The following is an 8,701-nucleotide window of genomic DNA, read 5'->3' on the forward strand; positions in this document are numbered from 1 at the left end:
CAAAAAGGAGTCAGTCGCCAACAGCTCCAAAACCAGAAAAAAACCGCCATCTCGTTGCCCCGAAGGTGGTTGGTTAAGCGGGTATTATTGAGGGTGACAGGGTGTTAACGAATCAGTGCGGGCAAGTGTAGTTGAGAGACGAAAAGGGTAAGGGGGCAGTGAAGCGAGAGCCGCTGTGCGCTGGGTACGGACACGGCAACGATCTGCTGTGTCGCTGACTGACCTGTTGGGGGGATTTCACGCTAATCTTCACCCTCACTCACTCACTCCCCTCACCCACTCACTCACTCACTCCCCTACCCACTCACTCCCCTGTCGGTTGTTGCAGGTGCCACAATACCACGCTGGACCAGCCACTGAGACCTGCACCCCACCTCCCACACCCACCCTCCCCCTACACCTGAGCCTGCCGGGGAGAGAGGCAGCAGGTCTTGCATGGCGGTGACTTGCACATGACTGCTGCCCACCCGATCAACCCAGTTTTTCCTGCCCGGGCAGCCACCTTTGACCACACCTTACCTGAGCAAGTCGTTCGTTCCCACCTGACCTCCGACTTTTCATGTGTGTGCTGTGTGTGTGTGTTGGTCAGTCCACACTGATCCTTTCCCTTCAACAGTCACTGGGACCGTGACAGGAGGTGGACAACTTTGTGGTGAAAGTCATTGTCACTGGATTGGATTGGATCCTTCTTCTTTTGTGGTGAAAACTGTTACCTGCAGTGCTGGGAATCGGTCTTCCTGCCGACGTATCAACGTGTTTTTTTTCTGTTCATTTACACGGGAGTTCATTGCGCTGTGTCCAGGAGACTGTCTTCTTACCGGTACCCTTCGCTGTTGATGTTCCCTGAGCGACTTGGAAAGTCAGCCTGGTAAGTTGTTGCGTTGGGCAAACTAGTTCAGCAGGCAAATAGTTAATCAAGATGGTACAGCAGGCAGTTAAGCTAAGCAGGTGCCACTGAAGTTTGTTGGTTTTAGTCAGGCAAATAGTGAAGATGGTGCAGCAGAAAAACAGCTATGCTGGTGCCACCGAAATTGCTTCAGCTGGCAAATAGTTGATGACCAGGATGGTGCAGCAGACAATCAAGCTAAGCAGGTGCCACCGGAGTTTGCTGGTTGTTGTCAAGCAAATAGCGAAGATGGTGCAGCAGAAAAAACAAAACACCCAGCAAAGCTGGTGGTTCCCCTGAAGCTTGCTGGTGCAGTCAGGTAGTTGTGTCACGTGCTGCAGCACGGCAAGGGCGATTATCCAATAACGGCTTCTGTCCCCTTGTAGCCTTTCACCGCTTGGCCTGGTCGATAAGCTGATGAAAAGAAACCTGCCAATATCCTCCTGGACTGGCAGTTCCATTTCGGCACGGAATGATTTTGCTTTAATGATAGGGTGTGTGTGGAGGGGCGGGGGTGGAGTGGGGGGCTGCGAGACAATCCCCACTCCCCACCCCCCAGCACCCATCCCCCCACTCTCCCCCACCCCACTCTAATTCTCATTCGCCATCCTAACAGCACTTTTTTTTTCTGGTACACCATTCCGAGGTTCAGGGGAGCTAGGAAGGGACAGAGCGGGCAGGATACAGACAAGGGTGGAATGGAGTGGGGTGGGGAGTGGGGTGGGTAGTGGGGAGCGGCTTGTGATCGAACAATAACACTTCACTATACAAAAAAAAGAAAAGAAAGAAAACCCCAATGAGAGGCAGTAGCGCAGAAAAGAGAATGGCGGCAAATTGATATTCATGACGGGGCATTGTTGGGAGGAGAGAGTCTCTCGCTCCAGTGCAGTTTGGTTGGGAGAGCCATCTGGACAGACAGACAGACAGACAGACATCTCATACTGAAGACCGCCCGTGACCTGACTGATCTTACACTCCTCCTGCTCTGACTCTCTCGTCTGATTCTGTCTCTCTCTGCCCCTCTCGTGTCATCTCCTCTGTATGTCAGTCGCTTTCTTTCTGTCTGTGGTACGTCTGTGTTTCTCTTCTGATCTTTCTCTGCCTGCCTGTCTGTCTATTTCCCTCCCCCTCTCTCTCTCACTCCCTCTCCCTTTCTCCCTTTCTCCCTTTCTCCCTCTCCCTCTCTCTCCTTATTCCACTCTCTGTTTCTATATGTCTCTTTCTCTGTCTGTCTGTCTGTCTGTCTCTCCTCCTCCTTCACAGTTCCTCATCCTGAACTCTCTGTGCTAGTTGTGAAGGCTGCAGTGATGTCAGACAGATATGTTAAGTGTGGAGCTGCTTGTGATTGTCTCTCTCCCTCCCTCCCTGTCGCTCTGTCTCTCGTCGTAGCGACAAGAATATTTATCACTTTTCAGACATTGCAAAGTCGAAATTGTGCATGAAGAGAGAGACAGACAGACAGAGACTGGAAGAGACACAGAGAGCAGATGGGGATGAAAATAATCTCTTGGTGATAGCAGAAATAACGAAACAAATAACGAAAGAAAAAACGAAAGAAAGCCAAAAGCCTCCAAAGGATTCACACAACAGCCTCCAGTGTATCGCTGACGAGAGCCTCACATTATCTCCTGAAAGAGCCTCGCATGATCCCCATGAAGGACCTCAGATTATCTCCAAGCATTGCCTCAGGTTACAGCCAAAACGTGCCTCCTACCTTCAGCAAAACAGCCTTTTGAGGGTGGCTTAAAAGCCTTTCGATATCGGCTAAACGAGCCGCTTGACGATGACCAAAAAGAGGTGCCTCAGAACGGCCAAAATAGCCAGCCGAAGATGCACAAAAGAGCCCTCAGAGGGCATCAGAAGTGTTCCTTAAACATCGTCAGACCAGCTTCTTAAAGATCGCCCTAGACTGATCCTTGAGATGGCCAAAAAAGGTCTCCTGAAGATTGCCCCAAATACCTCTTGTAGCTCTCCAAAACATATCGATCGTAGACTCCATGAACACAGCTTTTCGGTGGCTTAGCTAGCAGCATCTTAGTCCGGAATGATAATGAACGTGTATATATCAGCTAATGCGCTGCAGCGGATGTCTGGGGAATTATTATGAATGGAAATCAATGTGGTTCAGAAAGCGTTGTTGCGTAAGAACACAGAATCGTTATGGCGAACTCGCCCATCTGTAAAGAAAATAAATACCCCCCCCCCCCCCCCAACCCCCCGCAACCTCAGGACAGTTTTAGTTTCAGTTTCAGTAGCTCAAGGAGGCGTCACTGCGTTCGGACAAATCCATATACGCTACACCACATCTGCCAAGCAGATGTCTGACCAGCAGCGTAACCCAACGCGCTTAGTCAGGCCTTGAGGGGAAAAAAAAAGCTAACACAAATAAATAAATAAATAAATAAATAATAATTATAAAAAAAGGTGAATAAATAATAGATAAGCTTACACAAATAAATAAATAAATAAATAAATAAATAAATAAATAATAATCATTAAAAAAAGGTAGTAATAATAATGATAATAATAACAATAATAAATAAATAAATAAATAAGATAACAATGATGATAAATAAGCAAATAGATGTAAAACATGAAGACACACATTCACATATACACCCACACATGCATAACAGATATGTCCTCAGGACAATAAAACCTTACTGTGATCTGATATATGATGACACCCGAATGATGGAAGTGGCGAGTTGTCTGCCTCGTTTATGACAGACAATCCTGGGCGATTTAAACAAGTCTGTAAAGGTAAATCATATTAGGCGTTATCAAAATGAGGCGATTCTACAAAGTCCATTGATCATTTGATTTTGGTATGAACTTACCAGGTTCGTATTATACAATTAGCTCTAAAGATTGGAAAGGGTGGTGTAGAGGGGGAGGGGGGAGAGGAGGAGTGAGGGAAAGGAAGGGAGTTGATGGGCAGGACTATTGGAATGTGACCCGAGATTACATTTTAAACTCCATTTTCAGGCCTTGTACCAGTGACACTGTGTATATTGTCCACCACAACCAGAACATGGCCTGATATCATGATGATGTTATTATTATCAAATGAGGTAAAGGAATTTTCTTAACACATTCCATCGTATTCGCAAAATAATGTGTTCAGTGCACCAGGTTTCATTTACACTGTCGATGAGTGAAATAGATTTTAAAAGTACCATAACCAAAAGCATCCTTCTGTCTGAAAGAATATCTGGAGCAAATTTCATGTCAGTGTGCTGATTGGTGTGAACACCATACCTTGCCATGCAAACGACGGACCGACAGGGGTCAAGCCCAGGCCCCGTTGGGTTAAACAACAACAACAACAAACAAACAAACAAACTAAAAAACTGCCTTTATCAATGAGGACCCGGAAGGTCATCGGCTGCTGTCCCTCAAACGTCTTTTCATCGCCCTGTTCTCCCTTCGTTATTGTGTCGGCTCGTGTCACGTGGCGTGTCATGTGTCGCGTGGCGTGGCGTGTGTCGCGTGGCGTGGAGCGTGTCGCGTGGCGTGTCATGTGTCGCGTGGTGTGTCATGTGTCGCGTGGTGTGTCATGTGTCGCGTGCATGTCGTGTGGTGGTGTCATGTGTCGCGTGGCGTATCGTGTCGCGTGGTGTGTCATGTGTCGCGTGTCGTGTCGTGTCGTGTGGTGTGTCATGTGTGTCGTGTCGTGTGTCGCGTGACGTGTCGCGTGGGGTGTCATGTGTCGCGTGGCGTGGCATGTGTCACGTGGCGTGGCATGTGTCGCGTGGCGTGTCATGTGTCGCGTGGCGTGGCATGTGTCGCGTGGCGTGTCATGTGTCGCGTGGTGTGTCTTGTGTCGTGTCATGTTGTCTCCTGTCTTGTATCGTGTCATGTTGTGTCATGTCGTGAGTCTTGTCATGTGTGTCATGCCTTGTGTCATGTCATGTTGTATCATGTAAGTCTTGTCATGTAGTGTGTCGTGTGCTGTGTCATGTCGTGAGTCTTGTCATGTAGTGTGCCGTGCCTTGTGTTGTGTCGTGTCATGTCGTGAGTATTGTCATGTGTTGTGTCATGTTGTGTGTATTGTCATGTAGTGTGTCATGTGTTTGTCGTGTCGTGAGTATTGTCATGCAGTGTGTCATGTATCATGCAGTGTGTCGTGTAGTGTTTCGTGTCATGTGTCATGCAGTGTGTCATGTATTAGGCAGTGTGTCATGTAGTGTGTCGTGTCATGTGCCATGCAGTGTGTCATGTAGTGTGTCGTGTCGTGTCGTGTGTCATGCAGTATGTGATGCAGTGTGTCGTGTGTCATGCAGTGTGCGATGCAGTGTGTCATGCAGTGTGTCGTGTCGTGTGTCATGCAGTGTGTCGTGTCGTGTGTCATGCAGTATGTGATGCAGTGTGTCGTGTGTCATGCAGTGTGTCGTGTCGTGTGTCATGCAGTGTGTGATGCAGTGTGCCGTGTGTCATGCAGTGTGTCGTGTCGTGTGTTATGCAGTGTGTCGTGTCGTGTGTCATGCAGTATGTGATGCAATGTTCGTGTGTCATGCAGTGTGTCATGCAGTGTGTCGTGTCGTGTGTCATGCAGTGTGCCATTAGTGTGTCGTGTCATGTGTCATGCAGTGTGCCTTGTGTGTCATGCAGTGTGTCATGTAGTGTGTCGTGTCGTGTCGTGTCATACAGTGTGTCGTGTCGTGTGTCATGCAGTGTGTCGTGTCGTGTCGTGTCATACAGTGTGTCATGCAGTGTGTTATGCAGTGTGTCGTGTCGTGTCCTAAGTGCGGCGCCCCTGTGACTCATCAGTGTGGAGGGGGAAGAAGAAGGAGAGGAAGAAGAAGAAAAGTAGCGAAAGACAGGCACAGTGCGGACTGAAGAATGTCAAACATGACATGGCTGTTAGGGAAGGATAGGAGAAAGTGTATGGAGATCAGTCTCGGATTGTTGTATGGAAAGGTTTTGAGAGCCCCCCGTTCCAAAAGAAAAAACACCTAATATGTTTTAAAAAAATAAATAAATAATGAAAAATTTTAAAATGTCAAAATTACGAATATAGCTGGGTTTTTCCACCCACGATCATTCTTTCAGATAAAAAATGTGTGAAAAGAAACCAAACTTGAATCAGAAATTGGAAAATTTGCGTCCTTTGTTTCCACCACGCTAGCAGATGAACAGTTTTCATTCATGGCAATATTTTCTCCCAGAATCAATGTCGTGATTAATACTTTCGGTTTATCATAAGGATGAGTTGATATCACAACCGTTAGTAATAGACTGCCGATGAAACGAATGACGTCATAATTATCTCTTCTGAAAGAAAGTTATTTCTTATCATGAAATATATATTTTTATTTTCATATTCCAACACAGTTATAGTTGCTGTGCTTAAATATTCTTTTCTGGAAATCAATTACTTTTTTCAAGAACAAAATAATAACGTATTTACGACAATGTAGAGAGTCATCTCTCATAGCAGTATGTGTGTATTGTTCACATCATCAATTGTCTCTCGCGGGGCATGGCAAAGGCCAACCGAGCAGCCAGGATCTTGGCGTTGACGTTGAAGGGGTTACACGTACACATGACGTTGAAGGGGTTAACCACACGTACACATGACGTTGAAGGGGTTAACCACACGTACACATGACGTTGAAGGGGTTAACCACACGTACACATGACGTTGAAGGGGTTAACCACACGTACACATGACGTTGAAGGGGTTAACCACACGTACACATGACGTTGAAGGGGTTACACGTACACATGACGCAGTGCTGTTGAGTCCGTTTCTCTGTCTGTTCACATCCACTTTAGCAAGTTGGTGTGAGGGAGAGACATTCGGGAATGAATCATCAGCGCAAATGTATGCAATTTTCCCACAGTGATCAGTGCAAAATATTTTCCCACAGTCTTTGGAATGTTTAGATTACCCCTATACCCCCACACCCACTTATTTCCATCGAATTAACGTTTATTTGCAGTTGTTGTTGGTTTGAATTGCAACAAACAACATGTTGTGAAGATCTGTGTATTTGAGCCAACCCTAAACTGTTCTATTGAACTGAATTTTATACCATGTTGCTGATGTTAAACTGGAAACAGACAGTATTATGAAATTGTATGTATCGAAGGCCAAAGACACCAAACTTTGAATTGAAATAAAAGAACGATGTGTACTGGGTAGCTTGTCATTGACTGCAACCATACTGATGATGTGGCATGTTTATAAAACGCGCGCACACGCACGCACGCACGCACGCACACACACGCACGCACGCAGGCACGCACACACACACACACACACACACACACACACACACACACACACACACACACACACACGAGTGAGTGAGAAAGAAAGAAAGGGAGAGGAGACAGAGAGAAAGGAATAAGACAGTTTTGAGACCATCTGTACAGTGACAGGTGTACACAGAAGAGAGAAAAATACCGACTGAGAGGCGGAAGTGAGGGAAACAGACGGACAGACAGACCAACAACAGTGTCCAGGCAGTTTACAGACCACAGCTGGTACCATGCACGACAAACGCACACTATATTAATAAACACATAAAGCACGACCTTGGCCAGTGTGGCGTCGCTTGCTAAAAATGCTCTGGCCGACACTTCGCCCAAAGCCTGGCCCGTCTCGTAAACTAGGGAACATCTTGTATTCGGTGTGACAGTGTGTTGTATGTTTCTGTCTGCTCTGTTTGTATATCACATTTCTCTGTATGCATATCTGGCTGCTTTGTTTTTTCTTTGTTCTTCCTCCCTCCATGTCTCTCTTTTCACTTCTTTTCTTGTTATACCGTGCCCTCTCTCCCACTCTCCCACCCACCTCATCTCTCTCTCTCTCTCTCTCTCTCTCTCTCTCTCTCTCTCTCTCTCTCTGAAATTGGTTATGTTCTCGAAAAAGATGATTTTCTGTTTTGGTTGAAGCAGACAGTAACGTAGTTTGAACTGAACTGAGGTCTTGAAGCATTTTGTCCAGAAAACAATGGACAGAAATATATGTAAGTAGATGAGCAGGCGAAAGTGTGGACAGATAAGTAAATAACATACGATGGAATAGGGGAAGGAAATATAAATAAGTGAATAAATGAATGTTACCAACAAATAGATAACAAAATACAAAAAGCTACCGAAGTCATTGGAAAACGAAATGATTAAACAGGAACAGAAATGTGTCGCTGAAAAACCAAGTGAAAGCAAACTGTAATAAAAGCAATAAACTCCGAATCAAGATAGAATGAAGTAAATATGTATCCACGAAATGGAAACAAAACAAATGAAAATCAAATCAAATGAAACACTAGAAAATCAACTAGTTAAGTATAGCAATACCAAGCAAACGAAAAGCTAAATAAGAAATAACGACATTGGACACTAACCACACTCAACACATAACCTGTCTCTCTGTCTGCTTGGCACACTTTCGTCAGTCACAAGAGGTCGATCAAGTACATCAGTAAATCGATCACTTCACACATCCACACACCCACACACCCACACACAACCACCACCACCACTCCCCCACAATAACCAACAATCCTACAACAACAAACACTACTAATAATAAAACAAAAAGAAGTCAGTCATCAGAAACAGTGGAAATCGACAGTGCACCCTGCAGCAGATTATCGAGATTATCGATGTCGACCCGCTCTTGGGAGAGCTAAATCCTTTGTGGAAACCATTTCCCCTGATCCCAGTAAGAAAGGAGAATGCGACAACAGGCGCGGCAGTTGTTTGTTGTCTTTGATACTCTTGTGACCAAGCTGAATAACGAAAAGATTATTATGATTATTCCCTAACCCAGGGGCGTCGCTGAATTGTGCCCGACGGGCT

At 45.8% G+C, this 8,701-nt stretch overlaps 1 protein-coding gene across 1 annotated transcript in view; it reads left to right on the top strand.

The window, feature by feature from the left end:
* The first annotated feature begins 761 nt into the window (after positions 1-761).
* The window catches only part of LOC143293845 (5-hydroxytryptamine receptor 1A-like), an 88,865-nt gene continuing 80,925 nt past the window's right edge, over positions 762-8,701 (top strand). The window contains exon 1 of the mRNA XM_076605132.1: positions 762-868. The gene's annotated coding sequence lies outside the window, so the exon portion shown is untranslated. The remainder of the gene's footprint in view (positions 869-8,701) is intronic.

Source organism: Babylonia areolata, chromosome 19 (genome assembly GCF_041734735.1).
Source record: "Babylonia areolata isolate BAREFJ2019XMU chromosome 19, ASM4173473v1, whole genome shotgun sequence".
NCBI lineage: Eukaryota > Metazoa > Mollusca > Gastropoda > Neogastropoda > Buccinidae > Babylonia > Babylonia areolata.